This window comes from Cupressus sempervirens, chromosome 2 (genome assembly GCF_028749045.1).
Source record: "Cupressus sempervirens isolate cs-2001-9-10 chromosome 2, ASM2874904v1, whole genome shotgun sequence".
Taxonomy (NCBI): Eukaryota; Viridiplantae; Streptophyta; class Pinopsida; order Cupressales; family Cupressaceae; genus Cupressus; species Cupressus sempervirens.
Window position 1 is genome coordinate 772,168,976 of NC_143119.1, and position 22,007 is coordinate 772,190,982.

General features: G+C 35.4%; 1 protein-coding gene across 1 annotated transcript in view; it reads right to left on the bottom strand.

Annotated features, from left to right (window-relative positions):
• The window catches only part of LOC149575742 (putative methyltransferase PMT7), a 149,162-nt gene extending 137,543 nt beyond the window's left edge, over positions 1 to 11,619 (bottom strand). The window contains exon 1 of the mRNA XM_089815533.1: positions 11,321 to 11,619. The gene's annotated coding sequence lies outside the window, so the exon portion shown is untranslated. The remainder of the gene's footprint in view (positions 1 to 11,320) is intronic.
• Positions 11,620 to 22,007: the final 10,388 nt, after the last annotated feature.

Here is a 22,007-nt window from a genome sequence, read left to right on the forward strand (position 1 = left end):
TTAACATAAAATTGTATTTTGGAATTGATGTTTGTACAATAACATGCCCTTAAAAGTAATAAATTTGTATCTCTTGTTCTACTCTAGTTATTCTCGTATTAACTAAAAATATAGATTCAAACACAGAGCATACACTTGAAAACACGTAGTATACACATGAATGTATGAAGATGCAAAGCATGCACAAATACTTTTAGACACAAAGCATACACTTAAATAATGCATTATTACCCCCCACCCCACCCCACCTTTTTCTTTATTGTATTTGTTGATTCATTTTTACCATTGCATTATCGGATAAGATTTACATCTATGCAATGTTTTGTCGAGATATTTCTCAAGGAGCCTTAAAAGATTTACTTTAACCTATTACTATTTCTTTATGGAGAGAGGCTAGATAATTTACTCCTAGATTTTAGCATTGTAGCCACTAGAGGGGCTCCTCCATAAAGCCCTATTGGTTTACCACCCCTTCACTCTTTGATTGGATGTTCTTGAGACCTTTTTCATCATACTTTGTTTTCTTGTTCTATGCCCTTTTGTTTCCTTGTCAAATATCGCTTCTATTTTGTAGGGTTGAGGCCTTTTTCCAAAGTTCTCATGGTTCTTTACATTTGAAGCAAAGATTCTTCCTTCTTAGGTTATCATTTTTGGGTGTTTCCATCTCAGCATGCGTGCCTAGGTTCCTATTTCTCATTGCAATGGCAGCCTGCACTTCCTTGGTGTTTCGTCCTATGCCTTTCATCTTTACACGAATGCTCAAATTGTGTTGGAGGTAAAGCTCCTGTGTTTATCTTTTGATGGGTTGGTTTCAAGTTTCATTGCCTTTTGAATTGTTTCTTCCAAGTTGATTGAATCTATGGTACCTGCTATACTTTGGATTGAAGTTTTAAATCCCTCCACAAAGAGGTGAGTGCCTTTCTCAAGAAATTTCTAGTACTACAACAGCCAATTTTTGAAATTTGGTGGCAAATTCTTCTACAAATCCTTGTTTTAGTTTTGTTAGTTCTTTGAAATACCATTGTGGAAGCCTTTGATTGAATCTTTTAATGAGCTTTTGTGTAAACTCATCATAGGTGGTTATTAATGACCTTGAGTAGTACGGTCGTGGTGCCACCAATCATGGGTTATTCTCATCAAATGGAGCACCTTAAATTTGATGGCATTTCCCTCTATCATGGGACTTAGTGAAAGATAAGTGTCCAACTTTTGAATATGCATCTACCTCTTGTACCCATAAACGGGCTATGAATTTCCCCGAGACATCAAAACCAAGAAGAGTTAGCTTACTCACCCTCTCCTTTAGGTCCTTGTCATGTAGCCTTTTTCTTTTCCTATTAGGGACAACCCTTATCTTGGCCTCACATTAATCCTTGAAAGAGACGTTTCTCTTCAATTCAAGGTCAAGTCTAGTGTATGCTTCTAAAATTTCATCAACATTATCCCTTGGTAGGGTGTTTTCTCTATCCTTCATGACTTCCTCCCTAGGTAGGAAGGGAGATTTTGTTGGCCTAAGGTTGGCTATCCTTGGGGAGGTATTATTATTGTTCTCAGAGTCATTGGAGTTAGTATCCCTTCCATGAGAATTATGGCCACTTACATCTTGAATAGCCTAAGGGAGGTATTGGATGGTTCTTTCATTCCTCTCATTCTATTTTATGAGGGTTGAGTGGTTTGAGCAGCTTGTTCTAAAGAAGGCCCCTCAACTCATTGCCCATTTGTTCACTCGTGGTGCATGTAAGCTTCCTTCTTTCTCTTTCCAGCACCCTTTGAGCCCTTTGGCTAGTTCGCATCAACTACCTTTCACAAGATAGCAAGAAAGGTGCTCTAACACCACTTCTAATGTCCCCTTCCTAATTTTCCTTGGAAGTTGCCCTATATCATGATTGCGACAAATTAGGATTAGGGTTTCTACCACATAGAGGGTTTCCTTAATTAAGTGATTCGTAACTTGAAAATCCAAAGAGAATATATCTTCATTATTATGCGTTACTTAAATTCTATGTGAACTCCCATTATAGAAGATGTGGAGTAAGGAAGCATACTAGGGTGCCCTCAAATTGCAATTATCCCTCCATACTGTCCTCCTACATTCTTCTATACTTGGACTTAACTATGTGTTAGTATCCCTATGCACCCCATTATAATTTTCACAAATTAGACCCCCCTTTATGCCAAGTTTTGCTCAACTAGACATTTCATCTTCAATGCGCATATAGCCTTGAGCATTATTCAACCAGGTTCAAAATGGTTCATTTGGTTCGAACCAGTTCGACATGGGTTCAAATGATACAAACAGGTTCAGAGGTTCATTGAATTCAAGATTTTGGAATGTGGGTTTAGATTTGAGGTTCAAATGTGATGTTTAAAAGGTTCATCATTTCCTAAGTTCTTGATAGTTCAATGCTCTGAGCTGATACAATGGGTGCATTTAGTTCAAGTGCATTCGAATTCATAATGATTCGAGAAGCTCAATTCAAAGTTCCAAAACAATCCAGCCAAAGTACAGAAGGTTTAATTTCAAGGTTCAAAATGCAATATGCAAGTACCAAAAGGTTCACTTTCAAGAATCATAAGTTAGGTTTCAAAGTGCAGATTGATGATTCAATAATACAGAACTCAGAACATTCACAGTTCGTGGATCGTGCTTTTCAGAGGTAGTCAATCATTGAAATATCCATGGTAATTATCCTATTTGTAGAATAAAGGCACAATCTGAAGATCCAAAGAATCAATGAGGCAAGATAAGTTCAGAAGGCTCAATCATATATTTTTATTCTGCAGACAACAATGATTGAGTCCCATGGTGGTACAATCATGATGATCACCCCTACCCCTAGGCCCAATTAGATGGAGGATCATGATGCACCAGGGATAAAATATAATGCCTTTGTATGTGCTCAATAAAGGTCCAAAATCCAATAAAAGGACCATGATTTTTTATACAAATCATGTAGGCCAAGAAACATCAAATTCATTTAGTGCAACCAATATTATATATTTAAGCTATTAGGCATGATAGGTTCTTTCAAGCCTTCAGTTTCAAAGTCTCGGGTTTCCAATACATGGCCCATGTTGACACCAAGGCTTTCCAATTCAAAGGAATACAAGCCTATTAGTTAAATATCAAAGTCCATCCTTCTTCCTATGAAGGTCATCGATTACTAAAGAGGAGGCAGTTCTCATCAAATTGTGATCAAATGGCAAAGAAGTACACATGATTGAAAACACAAAGAGGATGACGGCAAACTGTTTGGTGAAATTTCAATTCAGTCACAAGCTTTCTATTCATCGAGCACTATATCAATTCATCATGCTAATGTGAAGCGTGGGAGTACACTCTGCGTATGTGATGTCAGCTCCAATTTGGACATAGAAACTCCGAACCTTCCATCCATTAGCTAAAGCCACTATGCCAAGTTCATCATATTATGAACTCAATAGAATACAAAAGCAAAAATTTTGTTCATGTGGTCTGAACAACTCATAAATTGGGCTTTGGCGCAACATGCAGTTTGAAAGGAGAATGATGGTCAAATGGGCACCCTAATTTGGACCCGTTTTTGCAGCATAGGAGATCATGTGAACAAACCATTTCAAATAATTGAAGCAACCTCTCTTGTCAAGTCCCGATTCGAGGGAGATGAAGTAACTCCACGGCATGAAGAAGGCATGTGAACCGTTTGATATAATGCCCATTGATTCTGAATGTCGGGTGGTATTGAGCTTTGGGAAATATGGAGAATAATCACTAAAAGTGAAATTCATATAATGGACAGATTGTTTTGTTCAATGAACAAGGTCAAGTCCATTGTTATAAGACAAGTATATGCTCAACCCACCGACATGAGGATGATGCATATGAATCTCTCGGTAGAACAATGTTATGACCATGGCTCAATGGACTTTCATAGACATAAGCATTGGACTGCAAGTCAACGATGCTATGTTGAACATTGTGGTAACAAATATAGGCGTAAAACTGAGATGTATCGAGGAATTTCCAAGATTTAGTTATAAAACTGAATGAGGTATGCATGAAATCTATTTAGGAGGAGATTTCAAAAACAAGGGTTCCGCTTCTTTGCAAAAGCCTGTGTGCTACAGAGAGGGGGGATATGTTTCTGTGTGTACTTGTAACAGGGAAGGTACAAATTTTCTTTTGATGCAATTGTCATGCAAAATCTGAGTCTGTGAACTCAAAATTTCATTTAATGTTGCTGAATAAATGTTGGAAGCTTTGTTAAATCTCTAAAATTGTCATGGCTTTCCCTAGATTATATTGAACTGTGTTTTGAATATGATTGCTTTCAATGCCATTAGCAAATGTAAGCCCAGCTGATTTTGGAACTTAGTTTCTTGATTAAGTTGGTTGTTTGAAAGAGTAATGTACTTTTCGTGTTCTCTTAATTAGTCTTAGTTTGTGAATCTGAGGAAGTGGGTTGTGTATTAGTTCCTTGTATTCATTTCATTTTATTTAGGTTTCTTTCACATCTATTCCGTGTTTACAGATAGATGTTTGTGATCCTTTATTACTTTCAGGTTAAAAGTATATCCATTTGTAGTTTAGTGAATTCATCGCAAATCTTGCACAAGGAGCTGTACCCGAGACAATTCAAAGGGCGCTTATGCACTTCAATTGCAAAGTAGTCCAGCTGTTAGTCGTAGATGATTGTCTTCTTGATTTGGGTAATTCAGGGTCAATTTGTAAGTGTTTTTGTTGAAGACAAATCTATTAACTAACACTATGATTCACCAAAAGTCCCCCAGCATGGGAGTCGAGAAGGTACTTGCAATAGGGTGTCCTTATGGTCCTCCCTCAATCACAGTGCGGTATGATGCCCTCATTGTTAAACTACTTGTTGTCTTGCATTTTGTCACCACAAAATGTAGGTAACAATACAAAACTTTTTCAACTTAGTTTCGCATTTCTCTTAGTTAGTTCATTATTTAATTTGTTAGTATTGATCAACCAATCAACCCCAATTGATATAATTTATCCTTTTATTGAAGGTTTTTATCGTCTTTTTAGTTTTTCTATTTGTTGAGCCTATACTTGATTTTTGAAGCCTTCAATGTCATTTTTCTCATTTTTGAGTGTTTGTTTGTTTGTTTTTGGCCCTTTGGTTTTGCTCAAGTCATTGCTTTCAATTTGAGTTACTTTTCAATTTTTCACTTAAGTGACTATATTAACTATATAGTTAGATTTAATTTTTGAATTTTAATTCAAGCATCTTAGTAAATATTACTTTTTGAATGATATTTGCACAATATATATTAACTATTTATTGTAAATATTATTTATGACCCATTTAAATAATATTTCATCAAAAATTAAATTGACATATGCTTAATTCATCACTTAAGTTGTGCATAGCATGTCTACAAGCATATTTACATGAAAATATGTAATTGCCTCTAGAAACCACAATTTTGAACAAAAAGGCAATTTGGAAACACATAAAACATGTAAATACATGTTTGACTCTCCAAGAGTGGGAAGTGCATATTTAAGTGTTTTCAAAACATGCAATGACCCCCAAAAATTGTGATTTTGCACTTGGTCTTCTTTTTCATGTTTATATGAAATATGTAAAGCACCCCAAAAAGTGCAATTTTGACTCTTATATATTTTTAAAACATACATATGCACTCAAACACTGAGATTTGAATAAGGAGACTATTACATGTTTTTAAAACATACAATCTCTTCCCAAAGGTGCAATTTGCCTTGAAATAAATGCATATGTCTTCACAGAACCCGATTTTGAAGATTGAAGAGAAAACTTCATGCATTTGCTCCTCAAGAATACGTATTTACTTGAGATCTCCAAAATCCATCCATTCCAAATCAAGGAAATCTTCTACCTAGGGTCGTTTTTGCATGTGAATGCATTCCCATGCATTTGGCGTCCAAATCCATGAAGAAATCGTTGCATGTTATGAAGATTTGAAGCCATGTTTTTACCTTAAAACGTCCATTTGAGGTCATTTTTTATCACGTTTTAAACCCAAGAAGAATCGTTCAGGCCTTTGATCCATGTTGTTGCATGTTATGATCATGTTTTTACCCTCAAATGACAAAAACAACTCATACCTATCTATTCTAAGAGCATATTTTTACCTTAAAATGTCCAAGAACATGTTTTGGGGCAAAAACGATTTGTTTTTTATGGTCTTTGAGTACGTTCTTGGTTTCCATTTTCTTCATTGTTCATTTTGAATTCATCATTGCAAGGCTGAAGAGGTCAAAGTTTGTTATGAGAATTTTACAAAGTTGGAGCTTCTTTCTCCATTTTTGGCTCATTAATCTTCAAGTGGACATTTTCCATTTTGCTCATTAATTCATGCTTATCTTGCTATTCTATTGCATATTTTAGCTTGCTATTGCACACTTGTCCATATGCCATGAAAAGTGCATTTTTCCTTTAAATATGATGAAAACTCTCATTTCCATAGTTTAAGTTTTTTCCCAAATTCCAAATTTGAATTGCATTTTGAAGTAACTTGCTTATTGACATGTTTGAGTCTAATGCCAAAGGTACATGTTTCTTTTCTGCTTGTTTTCGTTGTTTGTTTGCTTGCTTCCTCGTTTTTCTTCATTTAGAAGAAAGTGCAAGTTCTTTCCCAAGAACTTGAGCATGTTTCACTTCACTCCACCTTCCACCTCTTCGTGCAAGTGCATCGTTTCATCCCACCTCCGTCATTACATGCCATAGCACATTGCATCTCATTCTCCACATGCGATTACATGTAACTCACCCTCCATCCACATTTACATGCAATCTCATCCTTTGTTCCCATTTACATGCATTTCCATCTTCCGAACCTAAATGCATGATCATTTTACATGTAATTCACTTTATGTGTAATGACATATAGAGAGCCCGTATTTTACTAAAGGTCACACTTCTACAGTCAAAAGTTATTATTTGCACGCATTCTCATGCACCTAGCCTTCATTCCTCAAGGTATCTTTATAAGAACTCGTCCTTTTTCCATACGCATTTACATGCCATCCATCTTCCTAAGTCCCATTTTAGCCCTTCGCATATACTATTCCTTAGAGATCCATTTTGCCAATATTCTCATGGAGTCAGAATCCATATCTTCCAATGATGGATTCAATCCCTTTAAAATTTTCATGTCGCAACAAGTCAAAATATGCTAGAATTTCTATAAAGAATGAAGACATCCAATAAAGAAGGTGTGCTCTGAATCAAAAAAGTGATAATTCATTTGGTCTCCATTTTCCCAATGATTGTTTGAGAACCTAAGTTTGTGTGAGAATGCACCAAGCACTTTGCTTCAAAAAAAAGGAGTTAAAGGTGTCGATGGAAAGTTGTTCCGAGTTTACATCCAAACATTGTTGAGAAGCTCTTCAAAGTGTCAAAGACTCCGGTTTGTTTGTGCTGATCTACAAAGGAGAATTCACGACAACTTGAATGAGAAAAAGCTTGATCACATCAAGTTTTCAAATGAGAACAGATAATTCATCAAAGAGAGTCAGAGGCTATCAAAAGACGTAACACAATGATTATCAAGGTGAATACAGTGGCATGAAATATAGAAACTTTGAATCCTACAATCATCCGGGATAGCATCACCAAGTACAAGGCCCTTTAGAACCATCCCTAGGATTGTTTCAGCTCTCTTTCGTCTTCTTCCTTCTTTAGTTTTCATGTTTGTAGTTGAAGAGGATGTATTACATGAAAATGTGTAATTACATGTAATACGATTTACATGTGTAATGACATGTAATCCAATAATTTCTCTAGTTAGTTAGACTAGGTCAAAGATGGTTGAGTTGCTCCCACTTTTCCTCCTTGTTCTCAACTCCTTTGCCTATATAAAGGAGTGCCCCCTCATTGTAAAAAACATCTTTTGTGGTATGCAAGAAAGCTCTATCAAACTTGTGCAAGCATAACTTTGATTGTGTAGTACCAATTTGGGAGAAAAGTGAATAAACAAAGCAATTGAACTCGAAGCTTTGACTGGAAGCAATTGTGATATAGCAAATTAGAAGCTTTGACTGTAATTTGTGCCTATTGTCTTTGATTCATGTTTTTATTGTGTGTTCAATAATAAAGTGTAGTGAGTTAAGAAGCAATCGGAGCCGAAGCTTTGACTGGGAGCGATTGTGGTGATACATAGACTAGAAGCTTTCACTGTAGCTTGTATTGCCGTCTCAAATTCACGAAAGATAGTTAGAATTTCCCTACTTCAGTAAGTCTTTACACCCCAATGGTAGTGACTTTTCTTATAAATTAAACAAACATGACTTAGAGCCAAACAGGTACACTTTCAATCAGCCTTTGAGTTGGTGTTGGTTTATCAGTATCACTGTTTCCAACTACTAGATAGAAGTGTAGTTAGATATTTCATCTTGCCTATTACTCGCTCTGCGAATAAGTGGATTCTTTCCTAAAAGTTAAAAGAAAAGAATATTGGTAACACCCCTTACAAAATCTCTCAACTTCTTGCTTCCCTTGAGTTGATCCAAAGAATGGTGAGAAGAGGGAGCCTTCCCTTTAATGTAGGAGGGACTTTGTCTCACATGCTGTGGTTGGTCTACCTATTTTGTGACTGGATTTTCACAAAACTGTCAATTGCAAAATAGCCACCCAACACTCCCTAAACTACTACTACAATAGGTGCCCTTAGAAATTATCACACAATCACAGTGTAGTATGGCACCCTCATAGCTGTGCTCCTTTAACTGCCACTGAATGGGTGCCCTTAGCAATTCTCCCTTAATTGCAAACTGTCTCCCAGTCCCTTGTGACAGACTATTGTCAAATAAAGTCCATGTCTCAATGTGTATTAACAAGAGCTCTAGATGCATTATAAAATCACATATATAAACTATTCGTTGTTTCTGCATTACCAAAAATAGAATAAAACTAACTTCCTAGGTTCAGATCTGATTACAGTTATTCTATCCCTGTTACTGCAAATTCAATCTGCTGAAGTATAGTGTGTTCCATTTGTAATGCGATCTTCTTCTTCTATTGCTGTCCTTAACCAATAAGGGTCTTGTCTCTTTTATATACCTTCGGGAGGAGTGGAAAATGTCAAGTGAGGCATCACTTCCAATAGATCACTGCTCCCCACAATGCATGGCTCTTGGCAACCAGCAGTTTACTAATTGCTTTGAGATAAACATTCTCTAGCAATATTCATTCCTTCTTCCCCGATATCAATCAATAACCTTTAATTAATATTTTTTAACAGGTCATCAACAATCTTTGACGGCCTCTAATAATGGTGATTATTTTCTATGCAATTATCCTCTTACTGTCAAAAGTGGTCAAAACAGATCACAACTGTTGTTGTACTCCAATTAGCTTCAGACCATCAACCACATGCAAGGCATATTATACAATCACAGCCAAGACTTAGTCAAGATGATGAGTACACTGTTGACAGAGCCTTTACACTTGAATGTTAAGATTGCCATCTTATTCATGGAAGGGTGCTGATCTCATCTGCCTGAGAATTACTGTTGCACAAATTCTTGTTTCCCTGTTACGGATAATTTATTAGATAGCATGTAACGTATCTCATATGAAGGATGGAATCCTGAAAGGGCATGACAGACCATTTCCAAGACATCCGAGGTACTTCTGGGCATCCCGGAGACGTCTCATCATCCACATCATCCCCGGGCCATTCACCGAGCCCCAGTGGCAGTGGCAGGGTGGTGTGGGGAAGTACTGCTGTCCCCTTGTCCCACAGGTGTCCCCGTCATGGAAATGGAGAGTTTCCATGGGGAACACATCCCCGTGAATCACAGGTTTCCCTAAAATCTCAGCATGACAATTAAGAAGAAATGCTTAACAATCAAGGCAATTACCAAGCATGTCAAATGTACTACGAACCCCTAAATATGTAACTAAGCTCATGTCAATATTGGCAGCGACCTTCAAAACTACCATCAAGCAGATGAAATAATCTTGCAAGTTAGCAAAATATAAAATCAGATTTGCATTTCTATATGCAAACTCCCTTGTGTTTCTCGTAGACAAGCTAGATGCAGGCCTACTGGCATGACCTTCTTACAACATGCAACTGATATAATTGGAGCTACAAATTTCTGTCTGGAAAGATTCCGGAGGAGCCCAATAAATGCTAGGTGCCACTGCATATCTATGTTTCTACAAAATTGTATCTCGGGATCCAGTGTTTTAAAATATTGTAAGTGGAGTGTTTGAAAAGCCTCTTAAGAATTGCATCTGGAGTGGTAAGCATGCCTATGAAATTGTTACGACAGTCCTTTCGTTTAAATCACTAAAGAAAATAGTTTACATATGATAGTCAAATATAGAAAACATAATCATTAGGAGACTCCGGGTCCTCGTAGCCTCGGTATTAACATCATTGGTGACTATTTATATATAGTATAACCATACCCTTACATATAGTATAATCATACCCCTATTCATTTACTTGCACAGTGACACCCGCTGCAACACATAGTCCCGTTACTCCAAGTGACAATGATAGAAAGAAATAAAGATTTTATTTTACATCCACATGATCAAGTAGTAGCATAACATTACTATGTAAAGGCTGAATTCAAACACTCTTGCTTCTCGCCGGATTGCGGGTCTAAGATTGCCAAATTTGGTCAAAGCGTCTACAGAGCTTTTGCTAATCTTTTTTCTTCAAAGAGCGCAGGGAAAGACAAAACTAATATGTTCATATGTCTGTGGGCATAGTACTTTATGATAATGGCATTCTCTCTCGACCGCTCGTCAGGTACAAAACTTAACATATTCTCTAGATCAGACCGCATTGTATATTTAAATTCAAAAGTTGCAGGTTTCCCTGCTGCACCTCTCATCAGGGAGACGTCGGACTTGAAACAAGTCTCATCCAAAAACATTTAGCAAATTAAAGCACTGCAAACAAACCAGTTCACAGCAAAAACATATTATGTTCTCCTATAAAACTGTCTTCCCTGGTGTTTTGCTCACTTATTATAGCAATTGAAAATAAAGTTTACTTTAATTCGCCTTTCCCTTTTTATACTGAATTGGTGAAGTGCATTTTTACATGAGGCAATAAACTACATTCATTTGGTAACCCCCCTCAACTTAAGCTTCAAGAACACGATTACAATGTAGGTTTAGCTTAGCCGGTTCTCCAGAACAACAGAAACGCCACTAATAATCAACACTCCCGCTGGCAGATCTATTTTTTTCCGCTCAAACAATTCGATTGATGGGTGAAAAAATCAAGATCCTCATTCAACAAATGAAAGGAAAAATGACATCACCAAACTCAGATAAAATTAACAAAGGAAAAAGATACGCACTTAGTAGATCTCCGCCATTCTGGGGTTGTTTGGATTGAACTAAAATAGCAAAAAATTCTTCATTTGAATACTAATCCAGCTCAAGCCAATCAGTTCCCTGTTCTACTCTACTGGATACAAATCTCACCAGATCTGTTACTCAGCCTTGCCATATTAAGACTGGAGCTTAAAGCAACTCATGATTAACGGAATTTCCAATGCGACTAAGTATTTGAAAATTAGTTTAGAATCTTAGAGCTTAATTTGATGAATATTTTGAATTCTACATGCGGGTCGTAATCTAAATGTAGTTCATGCCTGCTGGATCCAGGTACATTCCAGTGGAAATTTAATAATTATAAATGGATTTTAAATAGAGTTTATCAATATTCAATTTGCTACATTAAATTTAAGTATTTGTTAAATTAAATTGTATTCTTCTAAAAAGAATAATTAGCAACCAAAAAATTACATTATTAGTTAAATTTGTTTTAGATAAAATTTATATTTTCATTAATTAAATTGTATTGTTGTGAATGAATAATTAACAAAGATAAAATGTAGAATTGCATTCTTATATTTAAATAAATATATGGACTCTTCATAATTATAAAATGAGCTTTTGATATTGAAGATAAGAGCAATAATACAACAACTTAATAGTCACAATACACTAATGTCAACTCTCTTTTTGAAATTTGAAAAAATTTTACATACAAAAAAAAATTATATGTGTGTGTGATGTGTGTGTGTGTGGTGTGTGTGTGTGTGTTGTGTGTGCGTGTGTGTAAAAACTATTTTCAGGGAGTTTGTGTCTCCTAAATATCCTCTAGTGCCAACTTTACATCAGTATGACATATATTTTTACAAAAATAGGCATTGCCTATGACCAGTTTGTTTTGTGTTACCTTTACATATTAAATAGTAGTAACATCTTGATTACAAAAGGGATAAGTATTTCAACACACTATTGGTCTAAGGACCACCACCAATGTTGCCCCAACTTGCTTAGTCACCTGTAGCAACATCTCTACTGGAAAAGTCTTATATCGACTCATTAGCTACATTCATCCTAGTCCTATGATCAGAGTCACTATGACTCAACCCTTGGCAATGTCTTGATTCCAGTCAATCCTAAGTTCTTTGATGTATTGGCTTTGAGCATCACATTCTTTTTGGTTGAGCATGTCTTTGTGCTTATTAAAGTATTGAATAGATTGAATATCATTTTTGTGAATATGTAGAGTGCCTTCTCTCCTAAGAATTGTGAATCTCTCCTTTGGAATCTCCAACACAGTGAATACTTGTGACATAGTATAGTAATGTGTGAGTTTAATGTCAAACCCAATAAGTTGTCCCTTGTTATTTTGAAAACTCTCAATTTCTATCCTTCCAAAGGAACCACAAGATCTCATAAGTCTAGATAGACCAAAATTTATTTAGTTTAAGATCAAAAGAATCCACAAGACCAACAAGGATCTCACTCCATAAAAGGTTAGGATGACAGTTTCAAACAATGGGACACCTGAAGAAAATAGACCAAATGCCATGGCCGAATTCATTATCCAAGAATAGGTACTCAAAGGATTCAAAGACATAGAAGACACCAAAAGTAATAGGTTGAAGACCCACAAATGACAACACATACCCAACAACCATTTTCTTTAAAAGCAAGAGCCAACAAAAGCAAGATTTTTTGGGCTCACGGGGAGAATGCTCTAGAAAAAACCAAACACATAGTCACCTAGAGTAGGACCAATCAAAGCCCCAAAAGTTATTAACCCAATTAATAATAGAGCAATCCTATTTTAACATGTTGCAAATTTTTGTAGTAGAAACATCTATAAAAGTTGAACCATCGGCCCATTTTAATTCCTGTAGAAACGAGTGAGTATCCAAAAAACCTCTAGGAAAAAACATCTACTAGCTTTGGCAATTAAAGAATAAGTCTTTTTCTGGGAGGGGGGAACCCCATTTTTTGAGCTAATATTAGTCCATTTCCTTAACCCCGATTGTTAGACAAGATATCTTTGATTAAGGATATACCTTTTACATTCTAAAGTTTAGGAGAACAACTTTGAGATAGAGCAAGAGGCTTACTATTCATAATCTACCCCCAACTAGATAGATCTATCTATAACAACATGTAAGGGGGAGCCCCAATAGCCCCTTTGAGTGAAGGTAAAGTCCTTAGTTGAGACCATTCCTTCCACAAAGAATTTAACATGTAAGAACCAAAAGTGTTCATATTGAAGTCACCTATAACAATATTACATAGCGGAATATGCTTCCAATTTTTACCTTTCCTAATGACCTTTCAATATTATTTCTAACCAAAATGTTTCATGGTTCATTTCCCTTCAAAGATTTGAAGATTCGTATAGAAGAAAGAGTAATGTCTTGTATCCTCAAACCTATAATGCCCAAACTACCCATGTTCTTTGGTTTACAATACCACATACAATATCTTTCTGATTACTCAGACCATCAAACAAGAGAAAATATCTCATGATTTTATCAATTTTATTTGTTTGATAATTAGCAAAGAGCCATGAAGAGGAAAAGTATATGTGATGAGTAGAAAGAACCTTATAAACAACTTGTATTCTCCCAACCAAGGAGAGAAAATGAGTATGTCATTTCAAATATTTTTTCTCAATCTTGGAATGAAGCCAAATCCACATGTATTTAATGAATAGTTCAACAACAAAAGAGATACCCAAATATCTAACAATATTGTTTCGACCAGCCCATTGTCATCCTTTAGAAATTACCCAATTAGGAGTAGAGTTATACCATCCCAAAACAATGCATTTGTGAGGAAACACTTTTGCTCCAAAGACCAAACAAAAGAATTGAAGCATGTTTAACATATTATCATTTTTTTCTTCATTTAGCTCAAGGAAGACAATTGTATCACCAACAAATTGTGCATTAATAAATGTTTCATGATTAGGAAGAGTTATATGTTTGATAGGAGGACCAGGAGTTCACAAGGTATAATATAGTGCATCATTAACACACAAATAATGCCAGAGTTACAGGGCACCACTACCTAATTAACCTCTTTAGAGGGGTGGCCTCTGATAGTTCTTCATTAATCTCAATGATAATAGAGGATTCTTCAAACAAAATATGGTTACACCTACAAAAGTAAAGAGGAAAACTAAAGCTTGAAACATCCCCATAATAAAAAGGACATTCAAATCTGTCATAAGCTTTTTCAAAATCTAGAAGAATCATTGCAACATTCATCCTATCAACCTTGGCCCAATGCATAGCCTCCAAACTAGTAATCAAGTTTTCAAGAATGTATCTACCTTTGACGAGCCTTGTTTGGGTAGTGATATAAATTTATTAAGTAGACTAGCAATCATTCTAGCTAGAACTTTAGCAATTAATTTGTATGGTATGTTGAACAAAGTAATAGGTCTCCTATTTTTAACTAGAGTCTTGTCACCACTCTTTGAAATTAATTTAATCACTCATTCGTTGATATCTTCACCAAGTGACCCTTTCTCATAAACATCATCACAAAGAGCCAATAATTCTTGACCAATCCAATCTAAATGTTGCTTGTAGAACACAACAAGTAAACCATCAAGTCTCGGGGACTTGTCGTTGGCTAGTGACCTAATTGTTGCTTCAATCCAGTCAAGGGAGATCTTCTTTTCAAGATCACAAGCCTCACAATCAAAGATATTTGTTGGTATTAACTTTAAGAATTGATTTAGAGTCTCTTGATTATCTACTCCTTGTTCTGAAGAGAGTAATTCCTTGTAAGAGCTATAGAATGACTGCTTGATAGAAACACAATCATTAGTGGGTGTGTCACTAATTTGGATCTCATCAATGTGTTCTCTCTTGTTCTTAGCTATAATTAGATTAAAAAGGTATTTAGATCCCTTATCACCTTCTTTAACCCAGTTCGTCTTAGACCTGACTTTCTTCCCTTGGATCTTGTAATGTTGTAATCTCCTCAAACAATTCTTGACCCAATATAACTTCTCTTCTGATTATGCATCTTTTTTTTCACTTGAAGCTCCTTCTCAATACAATTTAGTCTATTTTACAAGAAGGATCCTTCCATACATGTATCCATGGATTTTTTCTTACCAATGATCTAAAACATTTTCATCCAAGTGACCATGAGGGACACCCATCATTCTCTAGGTCTAAGCTCCTTATTACAAAATTTTGCTAGATAAGATACCATCTTAATAACCTTCCCATAATCCTTGTCATTTAACAAATAAATATTCAACTTGAATCCACTATCTTTTTTAGGTATGATAGATGATGAAGCATCAAAATTAGTAGAAACAATAACAAAGATAGGAGAGTGGTATTAAATTAAGGTAGGGGAGACATAGATAGGTGCATTTCCACCCTGAGAGGGAAATGAGAAACAAATGGTCTCTATATAGAGTCTATCCAACCTGAAATGTACTTTGTGATGACCAATTTTGTTGTTACACCCAGTGTACCATATATCAATTAGAAAAGGATCCTCTCTTATTTTCAATGGGACCAACAAGATTTACTCCTTTTAAACTTAGCCCAAAAAATATATTCATTTCCTTTCCATCCATAAACATTTCCCCCACTTTTATATTCCATCTACTCAACCATGTTTAATTCACCCACAAACATCTAATGAGTATTAGGTAGACCTGAGGTCAACCGATCTCACAAACTAACCCTATCTCTATAATGATGTAAGCTTGAAACCCTGCCACCTTTATTTCTTGCAAACATACAATATCTTTCACTATAAGATTGTTACACCATTTCCTAACCACATCCTTTCTATCAAGCATCTTCAAGCCTCTAACATTCCAACTATGAATGTGCATCATCATTTATTGGGGTTTTTATACAATCAGTTAAAGTACTTAGGGATCTCATTTTCCTTCCTATTTATACTATTGGATAGAGATTTTTCTTTCCATAATCTTTCTTTTCTTTTTACCACTCTTACTAGTACCTTATCTACTACAATGGTATAATTCTCTAGTGTTTATTCTTTTGTGGCATCCATGACACCAAGACGAGGTTGCTCTCATCCAAAGGGACCTATTTAGAATTTCTTATTTCCTTAGATTTTTCAGCAATCATGGCTAGAGCCAATTGTTGGGCATTTAATCTAATGGGGGGGATTAAAACTTCTCCCATGGTGTTACAATTAGGGTTAGCAACATAACATCTTATTTGATAATTAGTTAGGGTGACTAACTTATTACATTTTTAAAAAGCAAGAACCACCTCAAATAGAGAATTAATCAAGCTAGTAAATTCTTTATTAACATGAGCATGAATTAATTTAATATTATTCAACCAATCTATTAGTAATGCTTTAGAATAACTGAGAGGGGGGTGAATCAGTTATTCAAGGTCCAAATGTCCTATTCAAACTTTTTCACTAGTGTAGTGAGCCCATTCAACCATTCATTCATCCAAACTTTAACTTTACTATTCAACAAGTTATTGTAAATCAACATGCAAGCATAACACACAAAGAGATCAACACATAACACAGTGATTTACGTAGAAACCCAATTTGGAAAAAACCATTAGTAACATGCTACTCAATTCTCACTCTTCTAAAGTGATGCCCTATGAAAGGCCTGCCCTGTTGAGATAATGGGTGTTGCACACATTGCATAATATTGTTATTTTATTATTTTATTTTTATTATGTAATGTTGTGCCTAGATGGACGTGCAACATGTAAAGATTCCCATGGAATATTTTTGATGAGTTGTATTGTAACATTGTGATAATAGTTTATGTAATTATTTAATATTGGGGAAAAGAATTAAATGCCCAATATTAAATGTGGGGTCAGTGGGTTAGGTAGCACATGGTTTTAGCACATGGTTTATGTAATACCACTTGGTGGTTTTGTGTGACTTGCTACTATACAAGCAGCCACAAGGGTAGTTGTTGTATAGAGAGAGAGTGACAAGGAGAAGACAAAAGGCAAGAGTCGAGCGGGAAAAGGCTTGACAAGTTAGCCAAGGGAGCATTTGTGAAGGTTGGAAGCATGGCATGGGATGTGTGGATTCATGCTTGTTCACATAGTTTGCTTGGTTGTGGCTATGGCCATGAAGGCTTCCACGGTTGTATGGCAATGGTATTTTTTGTTGAATAATACATGGTGATGGATGCTTTTGGAGGCTGGGTTTTTTCCCTCAATGAGGGTTTCCCAGGGTATATCTTGTGTCACATTTTATGGGTATGTTATCTATTCTCTTGTATGTGGATTTTAATTCCATGTTTATTTCAGATCTATTATGGGTTATGTGGAAACGGTTATATTCTTTGTTGCCAAGTTTCCTTACATGCCCTATTAAAGGCTTACAACACACTATCAAATGTGACATGGTTAAAGGATTTAACCACCCTATTAGAAGTGGGCCTGGTTAGAGGACTTTAGAACATTCACTTGGAATGACATCTTGTTAAAGGATTTACAAATGGTTATTAGGCCAACCTAAATCCATAGGATTTCTATATCTAATATAATTGCTAAAGAGTATTAGAAAGTCTTTGACCTAATTACAACATACAACTTAGCTTATAGATTTTAGATCACTCTTCAGCTCCTTCACATTGCCTAGCTTTCAGTCTCTTTAGTTTTTATAGCTTTCCCTCCTTCCAAGCTTAGTCTCCTTGAGTCTTCATGCTTAATGTACCAGTGCAATCATCTCTCTCTAACCACTTGTCGAAGCAAACCCTCTGTGCTCTTCTTTCTCCTAGATGCCTTCTCCTTGACACCCTTTCAACCACTTCAAAATTTGGCACACTAGTAGCTCTTGCTTCTTGGCCAATGACTCCTTAAATAGAAGTCTTGAATTATTTTTCCCACTCTATTCTTCCATCCTTTAATTATAATTCATATGGATTAGGTAGGATTCATTCTATCTAACCCATATTTTGTTTCATCTAGAAACTTCTTGAATAATCCTTTTGAATTTGCCCAAAAATGGTTTACATAGAATTTTGTGCCACCAGCTCATCATCCTTGTCCTCCAACTAGTTCACAAAATTCAAGGTAACAACTATGTTGGCTCAGATTTGGAAAATCTTTGACATTTTCAATAATGCAACAGCTCGGCACTATTGAAATACTAATGCTCGGTACGTACTGTGTTACTCGGCATCAACTGTGTTTTACTGATGCTTGGCACCTATTAAGATTTTCTTATGCTCGACACCTATTACTTTGCTCGGCACTTGAACTTCACTCGTCACACACTAGATTTTCCTTTTGCTGGCCTCCAACTGAGAATTTGCTCGGCTTCAACTAGCTTGATCGGCACCCACTAATGAACTTAGTTTAAGCTTTGCAGTCAACCTTGTTACAACTTATTCCTCCAATGTTTCTAAGTGTGACCAACCTCTATATCTTTGAGTATGTTACAAATACATCATTTAACCATTGTCTTAACTAATCCTTGCACTTCATTACAATACCATAACTCAACCTTTCCCTTAGGTACTCTTGTTACATCTTGTTGATCAAATCCTCTTCATCAATAAACTAAGTGATAATACTTGGATCTTATAAGCAATTGCCATTCCTACACATAGCATGTTTGACATCAATGACAAAACAATGATTGAAAAACATTCTTTTAACAACAATCTCCCTCTTTCAATCAATCTTCTTCATCAATGATCTTTTCAATCAGATTTCCAACACCAGTCAATATATTCTCCATGACCGGATGTATCATTTGAGGAGGGCATATTATCCTTATTCAATGATTTATCAATTTCCTTATTAGGTTTTTCCTTCATGAGATCCTTAGAGGCCACATTAAAATTATCCTTCTTTTATTTTTTTAGAGATGGACAATCAAGCTTTATGTATCCATCCAATTTATAGTGGAAGTACGCTCCTAGATTACTCCATGTGGATACTTCCCAAGAAAAGTGTTCTTCTATATTTAAAGAAATAATTTTATGAAAAAACAACTTCTAGATCCAACACTATAAGAACCCTAGAATTTAAATGAGACAGAGTGGTCATCGACTCTTTAATTTACAATATATAGCCTAACAATTACAGAATGTGAGAAATAAATGGCCAAAATTTTGGCTATAAATTCTTAGTCTCAATCCAATTAGGAGATGAACACACAATTACTTGCTTAAAGTTCCCTTTAGTGGACCATAGAAATTATTTGGATAGAGAATGTCCTACATTCCATAGACTCTTCAAAATCATATCGTGTATATTATGAGATATAAAAAATACCAGAAAATAATCCTTTTTGAATCATCCTACAAAAGTTAAAATGAATTCCTAATTTCTTCCCCTGTACGTTAGCAATCTAGTCATCAACTATTATTTGTGATTGTAAAGAACCCTTATCCATACAAATGAAAAAAATAGCAACACTTCTTAGATGAGACTACTCAGACCTAATAACCTTAATCATATCCTCATTGGGAGAAAGGGAGAGAGTTCTCAAACAACAACAAGAAAACTTATGATCTCCACCCTTCTGGGGTCATCAAAACCACAAAGTTATTTGCCTCCGTGTATATTTCGATCAGTCATAGATCCTCCTATTTCACTGACATATTCTAAAATTAGTTGTTTGCAAAACCTTCCATCAAAGCAAGTTGACAACAGGCACATAGGTAAAGATTGTTCTAACACCACTACTTTGTAAGATAATTTTTATTTTGACTCCATAGGGCCCTCTTTCTCCACTTTTCCACCATCATTGATGACTTCCATATCCTCATCCTTACAACTTGTATTTTCACTAGTATTACAAGAGCCCATTAATAATCACATGAGAAAAATTAGGTTAGGATCGAACCAAAGTAACACAAAGAGTTTAATCAACATAAAAAAAGGGCATTCAAAATGACTCATGAAGGAAGTAATAAAAATAAGATATTTAAACCACACAAAAAAAACACTACGAAAACCAAGGATATAACAACAGATAATGCAATGAAACAAATGACATCAAAAGAAAATTCATGTGCTAGTCAAAAGGTCACATTCTCCATAGAAGGTGAAAATATGATCTTCAATGACGCACATACAAGTTACACAACATTCGCTTTCAGATCCTTTTTTTCATAAATTGTGATCATATCTAAAATAATTTAGTGACTAATAAGCAGAAGAAAAGTAGGAGATATTTTCCATAGCAAGTCAAATTGTGATATTACTATTAGGATTTAACTATGCAGTATTTTCAGTCAAAATTATTGACCCGTGTTTTATGAGTAGTGGTTCACATGAACCCATCTCTCATGAGAATAGATGGCATACCTATGTAAGAGATGGGTTCATTTGACTCACTACTCATGAAACATGGGTCAATGAATTTGATTTTAAAAACTAAATAGTTAAATACTAATAGTAGTATCACAATTTAGTAACTTTAAACCATTGATCTTTAAAAAAAATATCTATCATTAAAAATATCTATTTTTAATATATTATTGAACTAATAATAAAAAATAATGTTTAATATTATCATAGAATACAACATAATGTAAATATTTTCATACAATGACATGGTAGAATATGGGCATTTGGGTGGTGTAGAGTTTGGTGACAACATTGGTAAGGTGCACATGGGCTTGGCAAAGACTCCTAATGGTAGCCACACTTTTGTGGTGTCATCTCATGTGGTTCATCAATGTTTAGGCAAGGTCACATCCATTTTAGGTCTCAAAGAGAATATATCCTTGGTCCTCTCCTTTTGTGGATCTCCAAGCGATTCTTCCTCGTGAGTTCCCTTCATTCATTTGGGGTTGTGAAAATCAATTCAATCCATACCATGAGTGTAGTGAGTTTTTCCCTTCCAGTCTTCCTTTGGTGGGCTCTAGCTTTCTTCCTCTAGGGAAACAACTCCTACTTCAAAGGGATCAAATATTTATAATTTTGGTGACTCAAACATTCTACTAAACGACACACATGTTAATTTACATATATTGATGAAGTTTCAACTATGTTTAGTTCCTCCTCATCAAATGCACAAGGAAACTACCTCCAACTTATCAATTTTTTAAATGGATGAAGTCTTCTTGGAGCAATGTGACCACCTTGAAGATTGGCATCTTAAATTTTGGGTTTTTCCTCCTATGGTTCGCCTCAAGTAGAAGAATATAATTATGTGAAGTAGAATGGCCCCTAGTTTTGTAGAAATATGGGTATTTTATATTAAAATTATGTGATCAATGGTGTCAATGATTCCAATATGCTTTGTGCATTAATGTCAACCTAATGAAGATGAATGGAGTATTAGGGAATCTGATATGCAAGAAGAAGCATGCAGGGAATAGTATCTGAAGTCTAGTATAAAGGAAATGTTAGTAACCAAACTCCACAACTCACAACTAAGGGGTGGGAGTTGAATCAGTTGTGACTGAAAACTATGAAACTCAAACTTCTTAGATTAATCAACAATATAACAATGTACAACAAGAAAGCCAACATCGTAACACAAGGATTTTTTTCTTTAGGAAAACCTTGTTAAGAGAAAAACCATAGCTAGTATGATACACAAAAGGTCATGCACTAATATTAAAATATCTATTTTAGACAATTTGACCCTATTAGGAGTTGGTACAATACAGTAAGCACATCTGTCCCTATTAAAAGGTATCATCTCTATTAGGAGTTGATGGGAACAAAAAGCTCATTGCTCGAGAACACTGACCAGAGAGAG